General features: G+C 38.8%; 1 protein-coding gene across 4 annotated transcripts in view; it reads left to right on the forward strand.

Annotated features, from left to right (window-relative positions):
* The window catches only part of PHYHIPL (phytanoyl-CoA 2-hydroxylase interacting protein like), a 137,942-nt gene that overhangs the window by 106,407 nt on the left and 11,344 nt on the right, over positions 1–20,191 (forward strand). The window lies entirely within an intron of this gene.

The following is a 20,191-nucleotide window of genomic DNA, read 5'->3' on the forward strand; positions in this document are numbered from 1 at the left end:
AAAATAACCCTGAATGAAAACAGGAAAAGAAGATGAATGAGCGAGGGAGACAATCCAAGTTCAGGCAGCGTGCCCAGGGAAGTAAAACTGGGGAGGAAAATGAGGAGGTGTTCACCCAGGGTAGATTAGTTTGAAGAATGAGGATGGGGAACCTATGAAGAGTAAACCTGGAGACCTGCGTGCAAAGAAGAGACAAAAAGTACAAGAATGTGGAGAGGGGGAACTGGACATTTTGGTCTGCAGAGCTGAGGAGTAAAGGAATGGAACTAGGACGTGCTGAGCAAAGAGACTGGGACTGAAAGGACAGCCTTAGGAATGAGGAGCAGGACTTCTGAAGTGTGACTGGGGAGTAGAAGAAGGGGTGGGACAGGAACAGGGCAGAAGAGGCCGTGTTTTGGTGTGACCACCAGGGAAAGGTCAGTGTGTATCAGCACGTGCCAGCTTTCAAAGCCACACCAACCCCAGGACAGCAAATTCTCCTTGTTCATTTGCCAGCAAAGAATGGTACCATGGTATCAGGGCTCCAGGGGTACTGGGAGTCAACAGCTTCTCCTGACTTCCGTGGGAGCAGGACTTTGAAAATACAAAGCACGGTACTAAATGCTTTGAGAAGAGAAATGTTCACCACCTTAAATAGGCACTTCAAGTTAGAAACTATATTTTAACTCCTCTGTGCATCAGTTTTCCATATGTAAAATGGAAACAGTATTATTGCCTCCCCTCACAGAGATGTTTTCTAAATAAACTAATGAATGTTTGTTAAGCAGCCAGACACTGTAGTAGCCTGGAAAAACCCATGAGGTGCATGGAAAAAACCCATGATGAAATTCATAATTTTGTCTTCAGAGCAGAGGATGAATAATGTGTAGCAAATAAGTCCTGAGACTACACACTGAACAACAGCAAATAGCTGCTACAAGAAAAATAGTTCATTATGTAGGCACTATTCATTATGTATGCTGAATGAGTCTAGATTTATGTGGAAAAATTAGTATGTAATCATGCAGTTAAAGACTATATCATAATCTGAACAAAGTGTCCAATTTAAGTCTGCTTCATTCGGGCAGTTTCCATCTATTGATGGCTTGAACTATACAATCTCTCTAAAGTGCTTTTAAAGGTTTTTTCGGTCTTCATGTATTTGAAGATAGTGTTTGGGCATCGGGATCAGAGCTGGAATTGGTGTCTTGGCCAATTCCAGTCATTTTCATCACCTTCCAAACACTTGGCACCATCAAAACTGTTTAGTCTACCAGGCCTGTATAAAAGCATTACATCATACAAGCTAAGATGTCATCTCTGTTTTATGTAAACAACTTGCATCTTTGGCTTTCCATGTTACTTAAGCATGTCTCATGCTTTCTAATTTATTTCAGGAGTTTATTATTATGCTGGATTTATTGGAGCATTCAGAAAGATTTTTCTAGAGTTCATTAATTGGGGCTTTCATGGCCATATTGTGTACACATTTGCTTTTCAAATAGAAGGGATGAAGTGGCATCATCCAGGCTCTGGATGCATTTTTCCAATCCCCTTTTTGGCATCATGGAGCAGTATGACTCCTATTTCTGAAAGGTTATCATGTACATCTGAGAGATGGGGAAAAATCGAATGTCTGAGTAGAATCCCACATGAAGGACAACTGAGAGACCCAAATTTCACAGTAATTCTTAGTGTCCTGAATGGTTGTTTTTGCATTGTTGTTTGTTTTTTTAAAAAACTATGAGACTTCCTGAGCACAGGAATAAACAATTCATATTTTTGTATCCAGCATAATGGAGAGGTGCTGTATCTGTGATATTTTGATAGGACACAAAATTCAGTTATGTTTATTGCTGTTTTTATTCTTCTCTCCAACTACAACTTTGGAGATTTAAATTCACTCTCTTCAAAATGCCAACTGTATCATTTTTTTAGAGTTTGAGTGGTGCAATGCTCAACTAAGAAATGCATTTATTCCATAGAATCATGTCTAACCTGGCAGAACTTGAAAAGAGTGATGATTGTGGGTTTTTTGTTAGGTCGGGTTTTTTGTGACAAGCAATAATGCAGCTTCAGGTAGGAGCTAAAATCTAGTGCATCACTTCAAAAGCTCTCCTGTTGCAAAGAAAAATACTTATTATGGTTTTAGATTTACGTTCTTGCCAGAGACTAAGATTTCACATGTGATATTCCTTACCATTAGAACACAGGAAAATACTAAATGGAGCCAAGCAACAAGTCTTCTATAAATGATCTTTAGAATTGTGGAAGAGAAGAAAACTAATGATTTGCCTGTCATTCCCTTCAGCTCACCATTGGGTGTATTTTATCTTGTCTTGTTTTATATCATAAGCAATGATGTCACCAACTAGAGAGGCTTTGCTGGAAACTGGCTATTCAACATCCCAGTGTCAAGAAATGTAGTCATCCACATTCTTCCTTTATATTCATTCATTTTTGGAGTTATTTTCCATTCTTCCTTCTCATCTTCTTTTAGAGCTTTATGACACTCAAATCTGCATAATTGATTGTAAGCTATTTTGTCTGGCAATGACCAAGTTACATATTATTAGCTATTTAAATCTTGCCTGGTATTCTATTTGTGCCCCTTTTCATTCAGTTATTTTTCACTGAAACTCTGCTAGATCTTTTATAAAACAACTAAAATGTTTGATGTGTAATTATGCCAGATTCACCTACTGTTCTCTCTCAGTGCTATTCCCTGGTATTGATAGGTTGAAACTCAAATATATGATGTAGGTTTTATAGTTAATTTCTACTCATTGTTATAATTAAAGCATTTAAATCATTACTGTCTCCTATGTATGTCTCTTCTTCTTTGTGGTTTTTTTTTTAGATTATAGTTCCCAGATATCTTCTTTTATTTATTCCATAACAAAATCCATTTTAGCACTTCCTGCCCATGCTTCTCTTGCAGCTCCTTCTATTTTAATGTTGTCTGCAATAGCTAAATGTGATCTCTCTTTACAGATCAGTCATAAAGACACTTACACAGCCTGAAACTAGGCACAGGCTCTCTGGTAAGCCAGTGGGCACCCAAACTGCTCACCTGTTTTGCTGTATGTCATTGTTTAGCCCTGTCAGCCATTGTTTAGCCTGCAGATCAATAGTTCCCAGTAAGTACAGGAGGAATCATTTAGAGAAGAGAAATTCTGCCTCTAGCATTTGAGAAGCAGCAATGCCAAGCCAACCCCTCACTTAAAGTTTCATACATCTTATGCAAATCGCAAAGACAAAAGCTCTTTTTTTTGCATTTTATTTTTATATTGTTTTTATTAAGGAAGAGTTAAACCATTACTATCCTCTTCAACTCTTTCATCTTCCATCTTAAACTAGAAATTTCTGTTTTACTAGCAACTCCCTTTTCAGCCTACTAATCTGGTGGCTCTACCACCTCTGGTAAGCAGCGTTCTGAGCTCACATCTCCAAATTTCCCCTGCAGTTATGACTGTAGAATCTAGATCAGAGTGCCCAGTAAAGCCATTTCAGCCTTTACATCAGCTTTCCAGTGAGGTTCCTGGTTCATGTAAGGTGTGTTGAGGAGTGACTCTGTCACATTCTTATTTAAATAGAGTTCTCTTGTGTTTCATCATTCATTTTGGAATGGGTTCCAGTCAGGCACTGTTATGCTCAACTGTCTCTGAAGGCTTGCTGAAGCCTGTCTTCCTGACCTTGGCTTTTCGTTCTGGGACTTCTCTGCCTCATTAGTTTTCCATTTCCCCCCCGCCTAAAATCTGGAAAGATCTCCTCCTTTACCCATTCCTTGTAATTTTGTCCACCTTTTATTGTTCACGGCCTCTGAATGGCAGGTTTGGAGGCCCCAGATTTTCTGAATAAGGCGGTTTTCAGTTCCCTCTGTGCTGCTGAAGTAAATGCCAGTATTTTAACCACAGTTGAGGAGGTAAAGGTCTTTTAAAGATCAAAAAAGATGTCTGAGTTTGTTTTTCTTAGTCCACTCGGTACAGTAGGTGCACCTTCCGGGCTGCCAGCATGCCTGGCCTTTCGTGCTTTTTGTGCCCTGGAGGGCTATATTTAATTCTGGCTGAGCACAGCCCACACTCATACACTGTGTCTTCTGTTCCCTTTTACTTGCGGACTACTTTCTTCAAAAATTTGCAAACATGTCTGAAAAATTAGTACTGATATTGCCAGTACAAGATACCTGTATAAAATATGTCACTGCTATAGGAAGGTAGGAACAAATACAATGTTTATGGTGTTGGAACTAAAGAAAGCTCTGCTCCAGGATCACTTCCTCACAGTAAGTTTTGTTATACAGTGGAGCATCCTCTATTTGACCTTGAAAATATTTCCCTCAGCACAGAAGGTTTGATTAGAATTCTTTGTAGTTACAGAAGTTACAGAATATTCTGAGTTGCTGGTGTTTGTAGCTGTATCAGTTTTCACAGTGGTTTGTAGTTGAATCATTAGTCAATTTTATTGTTTTCAGAGTGTTCTTGTTTTATTTACGCTTGAATGAACAAGGTGTTTTGCGTGGATGTTTTCAAAAGCAATGATTAGCTGTACTGTTTTTATAACCTGCAACAGTTTCTCTGAGCCTTGACAGTTCTCGCTGCTGCCAAAAACGGGAAACCTTAAAACTAGTTCGGTGTTGTTCTTTCATTCCTGCAGAGTGACAGAAAGTCAGAAAGTATTACCAGAGTTGCACTCTTTCTTAGTTCCAAGTGTGGAGTGGTGTCTGGAGTTTATTTCCCCAGTACTGGAGAAAGTCAGACACAGCTGGCAGCTCCAAGAGAAGCGTAGTTTGAAGAATTCCCATACTAAGCTTTGTATATCCCTGCACTGTTGTAAGTCTTCAGATTGCAATCATCAGAAGCATCCCATAAATTTTTTCCCTGAGCTGTTCCACTGGCTTCAGTAAGACTTTGTGTAAAAAACCAATTTGCATTCATAATGTGACTTGATTGAGATCTTACAACCACTGTATTTTCCTAGCTTTTGGTGCGTGTGTTCTATCTCATTTCATACAGATACGCATCTAATTTGGAATTTTTCTTTCTAAGCTGCAGTTTGTCTGGATTTAATCCATCTTTAGTTATGGGCTAGAAATAACATTCTCAAAAGATTATTCAGGGTGATTTTTTACTGTTCATTTCTATGTGTACTCAGAGTTGAAGGCATTTGGACTTCAAAATGAGCAGGATAAAAAGATGTTAAAAGGCCCTTTCAATCTTGGCCAGCTGTAAGTACTAGTGTACAAGTATCCATGGAGTGATTCATGCTGTGCCATTGCTCCTTTTAATCCAACTTATGTAAAGGGAAATTATACATGAGTTTATATAAAGGAAGGGATAAAATTAAGAACAAGATGTGCAGCAGATTGTATTTTGATGCTACTAAGGTCCATTTGATGACATGAAGTAAGTATTATGCATTTACACTTTTATGATGGAATTTATGCTGGTAATTTAATATAAATGTTCAGAAGTAAACATGTGGCTTCTGATGAATTTCTAGCCTTTACACTTTCAGTGTAATTTCAAGACATATCTCTGATGAGAGGAACTGAAAATCCCCTGTCTGCTCACTGAATCCATTAGATCACATGGAAGTTTTGTCCCTCTTGTGTGGAACATACTGGAATTCTAGCCAGTGTTACCTGGGCTCTGATGACACAGCCACCACCTTACCCTTCATGAAAGGACAGACTTGAACAGTAAGACTTCACGTGCCATTTATTGGAATTGTCTCACCTCTGCCCGTGGGTAGAGGTTACCTTCTCTTTCCCCTGAGATGGAGGCACTTGAAACTCCAGGTACATTTCTTTGTTTCCTTTATCTGTGAAGTACTTTGTCCCAGGGTTGGAACCCCAACACATTGAATATGTTGCTTCTGTACTTCACTTTGTCACTCTGTTTAGGTAGCATGGAGTTCTTCAATCATATCTGATGTGCAGAGATCAGCAGCCTGTCTAGAGCATGAGAGTTTAATTTCAGGTTTTGTGACACATCAGGTGTCCCAGCATGACCTCTGTGACAGAAGCATGTCCAGTACTGTGTACTTTCTCATAACTCTACAAGTGCAGGGAAGACAGAATCAGAACCTATATGCGAAAAAATAGTGATTCTCCTTCTTCTGTTTTTGTATATTGTGTAATTCTCAGCTGGTTTCTGGGTCACTTCCTTGAGCAAACCATCAGGGAACCCCCTCAGCTGGCCAGCGGGGCTGTCAGCCCTAGTGCAAGTGTGCTTGAGATGGAAGCCACACAGGGAAACTAAATTCTTCAGTATATCTTAGTATGCTTGTTAGAGTAGCTCATATAGCAGGGAGTGGGAACTGGAAAGCATTCCTTGAGATGCTTTTAAATGCTCTAAATCCCAAAGATGAAAAACTAATCTAAATATGAATTCTTTTTAAGTAACATACTCGAGGGGACTTGTTTGACATAGTGAATTTGTAGAAGACTGTGCAGCTATTGCTCTATAGCTGATCAATTTTTGTCTTGCCATGGTCATGATTGGTCACTTGTTGCAATCCAATTGGTGTTTGATAGCCTGTGGGATAAGACTGCATAAGAATTTGTAATGGAAACTATTTAAAGTATCCAACTGAGCTGTGCTTTTTTAAAAAAGTAATTCTGCAATTATCGAGGACCATGGATTTGAATCTGATGGTTCATAATTGTAGGTTTCTTTTAACTTAATCCCATCAAAACTTCCCTTTGAGTTTTCTCCTTCTCATTAGACAATCTTCATTACATAACCTGCATGAGAGAGCTGTCACAAATGCCATCAGGAAAGAAGCATGACGAGCTAGGCTCGAGACTTTTAATAACCCCACACAGTCTATATGCTACACCTTGTCTGAGTAAGGAGTGAATTCCAGCGTGATGAAAACTTTGCTGAAAGATTTCTTTTGACTACAGTGTTCATAACTGTGTCGTTTTTTTCATTCTAGTAACTGTGAAAAGCTCGAACTCATTGTAGCCTTCCTCTTGATAAGGGAGTATTTAACAGGATCCTCTCTCATTTCTGCAGGCTTGCCTACCTTAACAAAACTGGCAGCAACCTAAGTTATCTGTGAGCTCTCTGCTCTTCTCTGAGGTTCAAAAGTTAGTAACAGTCAACCAGTGGCAGACCTGCATCTGAAGCCCATGACAGTGTTTGGTTGCCCTAGGAAACCATCTAAAAATGAAACAAAACAGAACAACTCCTGCCAAAAAAGGCTCTCAAAACCCCTATATCTTTTATTTCTTAGGGCCTAGGAGAAAGTCTGAAACCTGCATCCAATTTAAATGTAAAAAAAACCAAAAAAACCAGTACAAGTTACAAAGTAGAATTTCCTGAACTATTGTGAATATGTAATACGTTTCAAATCACAGTTAGAAAGCACAAACTGGTGTAAACCTGAGCCAAATGCCATTCCTTACAAGAGATCTGTGTGAAAAGCACACAGCAATTACCAGTGTGCTGAAGTAGAGAAATGCTCATTCATGCTGCAGACTGCCAGGGCATCCAGGGAGGTACAAAAGCCCTCTCATGCTGAGCACCCTACTTTCTCAGGGAAAGTAAAACTGTGTTCCCCAGCCTTGAGTTCTCTCTGTTGCCCTTCAAGTGATGAGTTTTGCCTTTCTGTCCAGGCTTCCCTTTGTTGAAAGGAAGAGGGTTTTAAATGAAAAAAATCCCTGTGTGATCAAGGCGGTTGCAGTTTTCAGGCGAGCTGGCACGTCACGTTAAAGCCCATGTGAATACAGGGCTGCCTCCTCTTGCTAGGTTTGAACTCACATGACTTAACTTGAAGGAGAGAACACATTTTTGGTTGTGATTAAGGCACAGCTGCAATAAATGGCACAAGTTGCTGCCAGCCAAGGAAGAACGAGGTAAACCAGTTTGAGTGTGAGTTTCATAATAAACAGAAATGGAAGTGTTTGTTTGTTTGTTTTTCTCTTTTGTTTAGTGACATGCGAAAGCACAAATCATGAAAGGCCACTCTAACATATAGCTAAGGCCTTCTCTAATATACAGTTAATATTAAAAGCAGTAGAAAATTAAAGGCAGTGCTTTGCCTCAGTTACACTGTTAGAAGAGTGTTGGAGCAATTAGGCCAGTGACCCAGAGCAGTGTAACTTGGATTGGAATCTGGCCCCAAGCAACTTGTCTGGGGTCATACAGTCACTGCCTTCATCTATGAGATCTCTTTTCCTTTGTTGTTAGTCTTGGAGACGTAGGCAATTCCATAGTCTCGGAGGCAGCTGTACTTTTTATTCAGCAGAAGAGAAAAACCTCATCCCATAAGAAGCTCCACATCCCTTCCTGCTTCAATATCTGCCCCTTTAGTAATCAACAGAGTGGGAGTCTGCTGAAAAATGTCACTCCCAGTTTTCCAGCAGAACACCACTGAGATAGGATCCTTCCAAAAATACACCACAAAATGGGTCCGAGTGCAGTCTGAAGGATGGTCAGCATTTCATAAGGATGCAGAGATACCTGATAGCTCAGGCTTCTGCTAAATGAATGAAGTACATGCCATAGATTGTTCTGCTTTTATAGTAGTGTTTCTGATCTAGTTATTTGCTTCCAAAATCTGGAATTCTGTATAACTGAAGGTATGCAATATGCACAAATTCTAGTATATGTCAGAGGCTGCAAAGTTCATTTTAGTTTTTAAATGGCATTTAAATTAAGCTAGAAGATGGTTTAGAGTGTTTTGCATCCCTTGTTACCTTCCTTCCCCTTCAGCAGCTGAGAAATGCACATTTTAATTAAAATTTGTTTTTCAAATGTATCTTGTAGCCAACACATGCTGAGAAGAGCCACTTACCACCCATGTGCTGCAAGCTTGCTGTGCTGAACAAAATGGGAGCATTTAATTAGTAGTAAATACTGTGGTGACTTAATGTTTGTGGTCTATGATAATGTCCTGTTTGATTTCCAGAAGACTGAATTGCCCTTCCCTGGCTCTGGCGGTCGGAGCCATGAAAACCATTGGTGTGCCAGTAGGAGCTGTAGTGCAGCTGCAGCTATTTTTGCCACCCTGCAATTCTCATTCCACAGAAGGTTGCAGAGGAGCTTGTTTAGCTTCAACCTGACAAGGTTCAGTAAAAAAATAAAAGCCATGTCTGTAGTAGAAGCAGTCTGAGAACTTCAGTGGGAACAGTGTGTTGGTGTGAGTTGTTTTGCATAGGTGGGTCGCTCAGGATGAGGAGCAAGATGCTGATGTTTGGTGGTGGTGTTTGCACTCAGTCTCAGCTTATCTGGCCAACTCAGCTTACTTGGTTTTGATATTCATGAGCCACAAAAGGAGATCCCACCACTTCTCTGCTCTGTCCCACAAGGATTTGGTCAGTCCTCAGAGCATGGTAGGATCAGTAGAACTGCATCTTAGACAAGGGGAAAAGTAGGCGTGATAGCAAGTAAGTCAATTTAATCTTCTAGGCTAGGTGGTTTTTTAGTCTTACAGTTTTCCTAGTCCTTACTGAAGAAATGTGTACCTACATGATTATTCACAACCTTCCAGTTGCATATTTTCATCTGAAAATGAAGGTCCTCCTTTTTCATATTTTCTTCATATATTTTTAACACAGCAAGAATGAAATTTTGTGTGCACGTCTGTGTTTAGCTTCACATTTCACTGAGTTAACATTTTCGTGTAATAAAATTGCAAAAAGAAAGAGGAAAAATGGGGTAAGTAGTGGCCCAGCCCTGTGGAACACCAAGTACTCTATCAAAGCATAGAGGCATCCAGTTTTCATAAAAATATTCCTCCCAAAAATATCCATAAGGAGTAATGGGGACCCTAAAAAGGTAATTGTATCAACAGAGACTTGCATCTATTTCCATTTTAGTACTCAGTCGAGGGTTTTGGCTGCTATTGACTTTCTGGAAATGTGGTTTAGTTTTGAATGAGTAAGGTATAAATATTAAATACTTCCAAGATGTCAGGATACCAAATAAGAATTAAATCTTAGTGAAAGAATAAGGTCAGCCTTGCCAATTTAGTCATTGATCAGATTTGCAGTCAGGTTTTGTTTTACGCTTTGGGTTTGTGAAACTTGTGTGTGTCGTTGCAGTCACATTTTTAGAAGTTCTTGAGCGACTTGACTTAAATCCTGTTGATTTCAGTAAGACTCTTCTAAACCATTTAGGTACTTCTTAAGATATTAACAAATGTTACTTAAATTTTTACTTCAAGTAAGGATAGGTCAAAAATCAAAGAAAAAATTGTCACTGATTTGGACCAGTTGTCTGATAACAAGAGAGTGCAGCTTACAGTGATATATCTGAATTTTCTGTATGGTAATAGCAAGAGAGGAAACAATTATTTTGAGGAATTAGTTTAATGATGCAATTAAATGCATTATTTATTTTAATTAAAATGAATTACAGTTATTAAATAATTTAGCTATAACTGCAGTTAGCAAGTTATAAATTCATCCACATTCAAGCTGAAATGGTTCTGAGAATTTTGATCCTATTAGTGCTTTCAGAAAAAATATTGTGGAGATAAGTGCTAAACTTGGATATATTTGACACAGAAATCCAGAGAAATTATTCTTTAAAAGTTTATCCCTTTTAAAGTATCAGTCCAGAGGATATTTCTGAGTTAGTGAAATGTAGATTTCTTTGCTATGGAGTCCAGAAACTGCCTGCAGTGTAAAATGTACTTTTCCCTCCCATGTTCTTTTTCTTTTTTCTTTTTGGCTGGAATCTTGCAAATTATCAGAAGTTGCTGTTGCATCATGAGAATCAGTAGAATTGACAAATGTAATTTAGGAAATAATTACAAAGTGTAACTTCATCTTACTCTTAACTTCTATGACTTTCCTCTCTAGTGTCTAAAAAGAATTAGATTCCTCCAGGGCAAAGTTAAATGTGAGACATAACTGTGGGTACTCAGATAATCCCTTCTAGCAAATTGCCTTTCTTCACTGAATGGAAAGTGAGCCTGAGAAGACTGAGGAGACTCACTGCCCAGGGCTGGTGGGTTTTGTCAATATTTTCTTCTTTCTTAGCATAGTAAAAGGTTTATTTCAGGTATAATTCCACAGATATCTGTGGTCTTATTGCTGGAGTGAATGTTGTTCTTGGCTTTTTTTCTTGTTACTGTTTCTACTGTCATATTGAAGAGATATTTGGGCTTTCTTATCTTTAACTTAGGAGTACATATGTATCAACGAATCCAGACTTGAGAATTTTGTATCTATGCCAAAATTTGTATTCCACAGGAATGTTATAACTTAATTTCTGCTTACTTATTATAGTAACCTTCTCTGTAAAGATATACCTAATTTTCTGCTGAACATAATGTTGGGTTCAGTGCCCACTGAGAGAATGACTGAGCTGTAAACCAAAGCCCTACAATTCTGATAGCACAGTCATATTCCAAAATATACCAGGGTAACTCTGCTTGCCTCTGCTCACTGTCAGGTGTGTCAGGTGTGCCGCTCTTGCCTTGTGGTGTGAGTGGAAAACATCCACAGCCAAGGAACCGAAGCCCCCGAGGTCCCACCTGCTTTGGTTCAAGGCCAAACGAGCATCTCAGTTGGGTTGGTATTGAAGCAAATGCCAGAACTTCCAGCCTGTGCTGGAAGCTTTCCCTTGGTCCTGCCCTGTCCTGCAGCTGCTGTGCTGCACCTCTGAGCCGTCCTGCTGACACAGAACAGGTCTCAGCCCGGAGCTGGCAGTGAGAGACGAGGCTGGAGGGAGCAGGATGCTGCTCCCTGGGAACTCCGAGCCTGCACGTTTCTCCCAGTCAGTGGCACAGTCGAGATACTGCTCCTGATTTGAATCATGGCAGCACTTGTGGAGTACGTTTATCCCCCGTGTGAGACACAGGGAAAATCGAGTCCTTTGTATGAGACTGAGACAAATTCTTCAGTACAGAAACAAGCTGGAGATTGCTCAGTGCTTTATTTGTGTGGACACACTTTGGGGTGCATTCCCTGCTGAAGAAGATGGCAACTACTGAAGGTATGATTGTGCTCCCAGAGCCTAGCTGTGTTCTCTTTGTTTTGCCATGTGGAATATTCCTTCTGAAGTCAATGTCCTAGATTAGCAGGAAACAGCTAAATTAATCCTTGAGTTAAAACCAACTAACAAGAGAATCTGAATGTATATGAACATTTCAAAACCACTCAGTAAATATAATTTACATATTATAGTTAAGTAATGCTTTATTTCTGAAACTATTTTTTAAAAAATTTGGACAAAGTGCACATTTCTTACTAGAAACTGCACAACAGTAGTATCAGATCAGGGGAGCAAATAAGGAAAAGATTTAGAGGGGTTTATCTCTCTAACAGGATTTCTAGAGTCAGGCATTCCCTCTTTATCTAATTTAGGAATTGGTTTTAAAAGGATACTTGCTTAGAAAATATTCTTAAATATGCTTATATAAATATGAAAATCTATATTGGGAGGTAGTTTACCAGGATTCTGGGGGAGAGGAGAGAGAAGCATTTAAGAGTCTGAGATTAAAGAGCCTGAGACTCCTCACTCATTTTTTTATACATGAAAAGAAGCACAAGTAAAACATAAATGTTCCTTCTGTGGTTATGGCTAGCAAGTTGGACCTGGAAATAAAATAGCTGTCCTAGAGAAGTGCCACTTACATGGCCTAACGAACAACAGCCTTGATTTGATAATTTTTTGAATGTTGTTGTCTTTGTATTTCATTGTCTCTCTTGAGCAAGGTGTTGCAGTGAACATTGAAATTCTTGGTATTCAGGTTAATTACTTGCTTGGTAGGGACATATTGTCCTGACTCTGTAAAACAATTTTAATTAGCTAGCAGTTGGACAGGAACCCTTTCATTTCAGAGCTCGGGAGAAAAATATGATATTGTGTTTTTGCTTAGTTAAATTTCAAATATGCAGCTAATATGTAATTTCCTGGCACTTCCCTGTCACTTTTGATGGTTATACAGAACAAAGTTTTCTCCCTCCTATTGAATTTTTGAGGAAATGAAATACTTTCTCAGTAAGTTGGAGAATTCAGTCTCAATTACAGCACTCAAGTATTGTCAGTCTATATCTGATTTCTATAGCAACAAACATAATATTTTACCTTTATCAATCTGATATACAACCTCTCAGCTGAATTATCAAGACACGGAAAGGTAGAAATTCTCCTGTTTGAGAAGGTGTAAGGCTGTTTCTGTTCTTTTTAAGAGAGTTACTATTTGTAAAGGAGTTGTTCTTAGTTGTTAGTATCCATATCCAGTAAGAGGATTTCTTATGTCATGCTACCTATGTGCTCTTATGAAGTTGATCCCCTCTCATCAAACATTTTTACTTCAAAAGATCATAGCTTATGTCTCTCCTGGTATTGAAAATATTAACTTGAGAAAAACATTTTCCAATTTCCCTACTACATGTATTTTGAGATCTGAACAAGGTGAATTTTTTTTTTAAAAAATGTGATTTATATTATAAAATTTTGTTTGGCTTTAACGTGTCTTTTACATGTGCTGTTAGTATCTGCATATGATGTAATTCTGATCTTTTGGGGTCTCAAAAACGCAAATCCCCATCCACATTTTCAGATCTCTTCCCAGAATGCATTAAGGATCCAGTGTGAGCTTTTAATTTTGTGCTGTGTGGGTACAGTCTCGCCTTGGTTATTTCTGGCTCACAAACCTGAGCCACATTTCCCTTATCAAATTCCTGGGTTTTCATGGAGCTGATGCCTCACAGAAGTACCTGCAGAGCTTAATATCTTGTGTGTGTTCCTAGAGACACAGCAGCACTTAGTGCACTCTCTTGTGCGTGACAGCAGCCAGAGGATTGAACCAAACTGTGTGAACCACATGAAATTAAATCAGTGTAGGAGAATATTGTGGTGACACAGAAGTGGCATGACAACAGTTCCACCGACTTGCCTCCCAGTTGCTGTCTGTGGGATATCACCAGGATTTTCCTGTACATTTCTCTTTCCCAGTTTGTTCTGCAGCTTCGGGATGTCTTACCTGCCATAAAAGATTGCAGCAACCTAGAGGCTGATCTGAGGTGCTTTAGCACAGACACACAGTTTGGATGAATGGAGCAATTACTGCTGAATCTGAGCTTTCTTTTTTGTAGCAAACTTTTGATCCTGGGACACAGGTCAGTGTTAGAGGTGGAGGTTCTTTGGAAGCTTGGAATGTTACACATGCTTACCTTTCTTTATTGTCTATGTAGTTCCCCTAAAATATATATTTTGTATCACCTAGCTTTCCATCACTCTTTTTCCCATCACAAAGCCCTTTTTCATCATATAAGCATCAAAAGATCTCATTTTTTGCAAGTGTCTTGAACTGCTTTCTCCTTTGCTGCTGCTAGAGGTAAATTCAGAGAAGAGCCAGCCTTCAGTCAGCATTTGAGCAGGACCCATTATGTACTTTGCTGTTCATCTACCAAGTTCTAATTGAGCCTTAAATGAGTACCTTGACTATAATGAGTAGTGACATTTCTGTATTTTCAATTAAATTCTTTGGGAAACATTAGATTCCATGACTTTTAACATTATGTTTATTTAAAATCTCTGATTGCATGTTTGTCCTCTGGCAAATTAAACTGAGGTTTTTGCATATCACTGTGAAATCAAAGTCAAGGAAACTGCTGTCCCCAAGTACTTAGCTGTCAGCCCCTCAGCTGAGAGTGTGGTAGCCAGACTACTGAGCTCTTGGGATGTTTCAGTGTAACTTCCAGCTGGGAAAGACAGGGTTGTAACTGGAAATAGCCATCACTAACAAGCCTTCCACTGTTTGTGCTGTGTTTTGTTTTAAATCTAGACCATATTGAAAGCAAAGACTTTCATCCTCAGATAAAGAAACTTCTTAATAGCAATCATTTCAAATGAAAGAACAAGCTTGAGATTCACAAAGTACAAACTGACAGCCCAAAATGCCTCAATGTTTTTTTACAAATCCTTTGGGAACGTGTTTTCAAAGATCCTTGGCAATGGTGTTGGCAGCATAATAGTGATTTCTGAATGTCTGCTCCAAAAGCATCACAAGTCCATGTTTCCCACAACATGGCTCTAAAGGCACTGAAGATTTATCCCTTAGTGCAAAGAAACTTAGAACCAGATGATTTGTCTTTGTCCATACAACTGGAGATTTTCCAGGGTGACGCCAAAAGAGGGAAATCTATTTTATACATCTTGAGGAGGGTTCATAATAGGTTTAAATAAAACCGTAAGTTACACTTCATTAAGCTGATGTAATTTGCATCTTGAGGGACAGAAGGACAAAGCCTTAGCAGGAAACACAGCTGACAAGAGATTTTAAAGTAGTGCAAGGAAAAACCATTTTATCTCTTTTTTTCTCTTTTCTGTTGGTTGTTCTCCTGACATGTTTGGGCTCTGTGATATAACGCACATGCACTTCAGGGATGTGGAACTTTCCACCAATACTTAGCACAGCTCTGAATTTGGTTGAGGGATAGTTCAGACACCCCCCCCACACACACCTTTATTCCAAAATGTGTTTAGATATTTACATTTTTTCAGTGTAAAATGAATGCATAATTTTTGTCCAGATATTGGATAAACAGCGGAATTGGTTGATTCTAAATCCCCTGAAGGGAAGATAGCAATCTGAGAAGCTTTCCAAATTACTTTGCTGATCACTCCTCCTAGTATCTAGGTCTAAATTGCAGTTAAACAGTAATATTTTACAACTCTATTTTGTCATCCACGGTTACTGAAGGGATGCTTTCATGGCTCCAGTGGAGAAAAGGATTTCACCTGGCCCTGCCTTCTTTTAATTTCTCCAGCTTTGAAGGGCATCACTGCAGTTGAATGAGAATTTAACGAGTTTACTTCACACTGAGTACAAGCAATATCTGAGGGTTTTTCCCTGTCAATGGATGTCATTGTAAGCAGTGCTTTGCAGGTTCTGTTTTCTGAGGATTTGGTTCTTGATTGCTGGATGATTTTCCATCCTCTCGTAGTGCAGCCAGCTCCACAGTTAACGCTGTGAAAGGTGGCATAGCAGTGTTATGGATGGAATTATGGCAAAGAGGGAGGGAATTGGTTTGCTGAATGCAAATCCATGAGTTCTGAATACTTTGAAATTCTACTGCAGCATGTCTGGTGCAGAGCCTTCGAGCTGAACCTGTCTTTTTAACGTTTCTAAACAATGAATTACATTCAAACTGTGGGGAATACAAATGTGTGTGTAGGGAGTCTTTATCTTCATTACATGGAGAGCATACTGCTTCCATTGTTGGTGCTTAATAGCAGGAATGTATTTGCCAAGGTAATATCAGAGTCAAAACTTCCATAAGCAAGGTCACAGGAACCCAGAAATGTATTATTTTATCGGTCTAGTTTTATAAAACTCACTTCTGTGAGCTGAAAGTATGCTTATGGGGTGGATTACAAATCAGCCCTTTCAGGATTTCTTTTGTGAATAACATAATCAGTTTGTCTGTGAAATGAAAAACCAGTAGGCACATACTCCCTTGCCCTGCTGTGATGTTCTGCATTTTTAGAACTAAGGAAAAAATATGGTCAAGTATTGTAGAATGATAAAAAATTGGTGATTGTGAATGCTTGGTATCCAGCAATGAGAGGTTGTGTTAAGGTTCTTTTTCACCATCCTTCCACTGCTACAGATGTCATGGTTCCATTTCTTTTGAGTGACGAGGCAAATTAAAAAAAAAATAATAATTTTCCAGACATTTTTGGTGTGGACTTACCAATTTCCAAGTCTTATCATTTGTTTCCAGTGGTGACAGATGAAAGCCATGAATGCTCAATGAGAATTTTCTGCCTTTTTTTTTCCCATTCAGAGATAATTTATGTAAGTAGAAGATATAATGAGGATACTAAATTAAGTGTGTCTATGTGCATATAAATAAAATTGGTTTGTTACCCATTTGCCAGCATTTTGGCTCAGCTGCAGAAGTCTTGTAACTGCTTTAAAATTGATTAGACAATTTCACTTGAAATTTAACTCTGGCTATGGCAGAGAGAGATAAGCCTGTGAGCATAAAACATTCATCTTGCAGTTCTCCAGCTGATCTTGGTAAGGCCGGTGTGTTGTATTTATTCTTTGGCTTTGAAGAAATTTAAAGTCTTGTGCTTCCAGCGTGACTTGTGAGCACATGAGTGCTCTTTGACTTGTTGTTATATGGGTCAAAAATGACTGGACTTTTTTGCTGGGTTTTTGTTAAAACTGTTCCTGCAGCGCACAGGGATGGCATTCCTTGGGTTTTCTTGGCAGGGGAGATCAGATTTATTTGACTATTAGCTCTTCTATATGTTCCTGCCCAAAAGAGACCTGAAAGCAGCATTTTTCTGCTCCCACAGTGGCTTCCAGTGTTGAAGCCACACGAATGTGCAAAATGAAGTAGCCATTTTAACAGGAAGCTGATCTATTTTAATTTGATATGAAGCTGTTCAGAGCAACATTTCCTATGCTACTCTCAATTTTTTTTCTGCACTGTGATGCTTCATCAAAGAAAGATCAATTTAGCCTCAGTGAAGTGCTGAGTGACTAACATGAAAGCAGCCAGTTCTAAGGCCTTCTCCACCTATTTTCACATCCAGAACAGCAGTAACTCCCTTTCAGATGGTGTTTTGGAGTGCTTTAGGGCAAGTATGTGCTGGGTGTGAGTAAGTTCAGCTGCTGTTTCTGCTTTTAGTAGACATCCTATTTCCTGATGTTGATCTAATCTTTCAACTGACCCTTGAAGTGGATGTGCTTTCCAGTATGAAAACCAATTCAAAATATTCACCAAAGTACAAGTAGAAAAAAGGCAAGGTACAATATGTTACATTTGTAGTCAGTTGTTGAGCTCCATGACACTTACATTTCACTTTGCACACACCTGAGGTCTCCGGTTTTAACTAGCAGGTAAATTCTAAGCAGCCTTCTTAGGAGACAGCATTTTGCTTGGTTTTGTTGACAATATTATCACACCCCATTTGAACCCCCACTTTATCAGCAGACAGTAGTATTTTCTCAAACACCTGACTTCCAAATTTAGATACAAGTTATCTTTCCGCTATTGAAAATTCTGCCCATTGTTGCTCATTTTTCATATAATAGATAATTGTATATTGCAGTAGTTGTAAAGCTTTTCTAATAGTGGTAAATTCTTAAAAGTTTTATGTCATATTCCAGTACATCTTAGGACAGAACATGTTCCTAACATTGAAAAGCAGTAGTTTTTGCAGGACCCAGACTGTGAGTTAGAACTTATGCTTTAGAACAGAATGCTTCTTCAGAAATTCCTGGTGGTCTGAATGCTGCCTGGGTTCCCTGGCTGGTCACTGGTGTGTTTGGTTCCCAGGACCTGTCAGAACTAAGAGAGCAAGAGCTTTTCATGCTCTGTCCTTTTTTAACTCATTCCTGTGCAATGGTACATCAATTACTATTCAAGCCTCACCATTTACCAATATATTGAATCAGTGTCCTCCTTATTAATACTGTATGTGTCATTATCAGCTTCCCTGCCTGTCAACTCAATGGATTTTGACATTCAGGGCTAAACAAATATGTACCAAAATCTATACATGCATTACAAATGTCACAGATATTCTAAACAGAAGGGAAATGGGAGTATGGTGATCATTGTGAGGTATTTTACTTTCTCATTTCATATTCTGTTTGTATTTCAAAATCTGTAAAATGATTTTTTTTCCCAGCTTTTGAAGAGCTTTAAAGATTTCAGGGAAGTGTTTACTTTGGATTTTGGTCCATCACAAAAAAGGGACAGTTTAGCACTTAGTAATGGAACTGGTTTCTTTTTCTCAGACTTACATTATTGCTAAAAACTACCTGGAGATTTTCTTCTAGTCATTTACTTCATTTATAAATTAAAAGCCTCGGGAGTGCAGACATTCAAAGATGCAGAGATTAATTCTAAGTACAGAAAGCAATACCTATTTACAGAAGCAGTTTTGCTCTTTGCCATTGGTGTTCTCCAAAACCTTTTTTCATCTGTGATACCTTTTGGCAGTGGTCATTGCTGCTTTGCACGTCTCCTGAAGCTTACACCACCTTGGCTGTTTGTACCATGGCCAAGGCCCTCGGTATTGGGTGTAGAAGCTCAGTTTAAGTTGCACATTAATGTCTTGTGGACATACATGGCTTGAATTTCCTCATTGCATGTCTGTTCAGGTCTTTATTCAGTTTTCAGTGTGCTGGGATCTGAGTCTGTCCAGCTCTCCTGGTCTGAGAACCTCAAAAACTGACTACAGAGCCTCACTCTTGGAAGAGCAATCACATGTGACCTTTTCAGCGTCCCTGACAGAGCTTTCAGTCACTTTTCCAATACAAATTGCTTACAAAAGAAAGCAGTGCCATTTTCTTCCTGCTGGCTTTCTGAAACCTCATGTTGGGAAAAGCACTTACCACGTCTGTCCTGTGAAGAGAAAGCTTTCAGTAATGACTGGTATTTCCGAGTATGTTGCAGCCAGTGCAGCTGTTGAAAATGTCATTGTGTATGGCACAAATAGGGGGGCATCTTGAGCAAGGCCTTGCACTATCTGACTGAGGTACTAGGTGAAAAAGGAAAAAAACCCACAATAGGATGTTCGAAGAATAGACAACCTGTTGGATGTAAATGCTTAAAATGTAACAAAAATAGAAAAGTGGTTTTACTGGTTCTTGAAATTATCAGTAAAATTACATTATTCAGAATACTAGCTGGAGATCTGTGAATTTTGCAGGCTCTGTGATTGAATTTCACATATCTATGAGGAGAATTTTGAACAATCAGGCCAACCTTAATATTCCTGCATTGAGGTGTTGGAATAATTCTTTGACAGCGTATGTTGAGAGGTTGACGTGTTCCTAATGTTTTTCAAGTCAGATTTTTTATTTTTATTACTGACCAAACACCTTCTGAGTTCAGTTTTTGTCAGCTTTTTTACCAGTTACGAAGGAACTATAAATACTATCTTCTTCTATAATTAAATGTGACTGTGAATAATTCTGACAATGTGTGCCTCACATCTCTGCATGAGCTTCCCATCTTCCTCATCTGGCCAGAATTTGGGAGCTTTCCCCTCTTTCTAACACACACATTAGTCTTGGGTTTTTCTCCTTTATTTCTATTTGTTCTTACCTATGCTTGATTTTTTTTTTCTGTTTTTTTACTAATTCTCTTACATCATCTAGATTTTTTCCTTTTAACCCAGTAATTTTTTCATATTTCTGCCTTTTTTCTTTTTGCTTGTTCACTTTTGACTTGGTCTTATGTAAGTGCAAGAACACCTAATGTTTCTGACTTTAA

Source organism: Manacus candei, unplaced genomic scaffold (assembly GCF_025592945.1).
Source record: "Manacus candei isolate 608988 ecotype Guabito, Panama unplaced genomic scaffold, ASM2559294v1 h1tg000050l, whole genome shotgun sequence".
Classification (NCBI taxonomy): Eukaryota; Metazoa; Chordata; class Aves; order Passeriformes; family Pipridae; genus Manacus; species Manacus candei.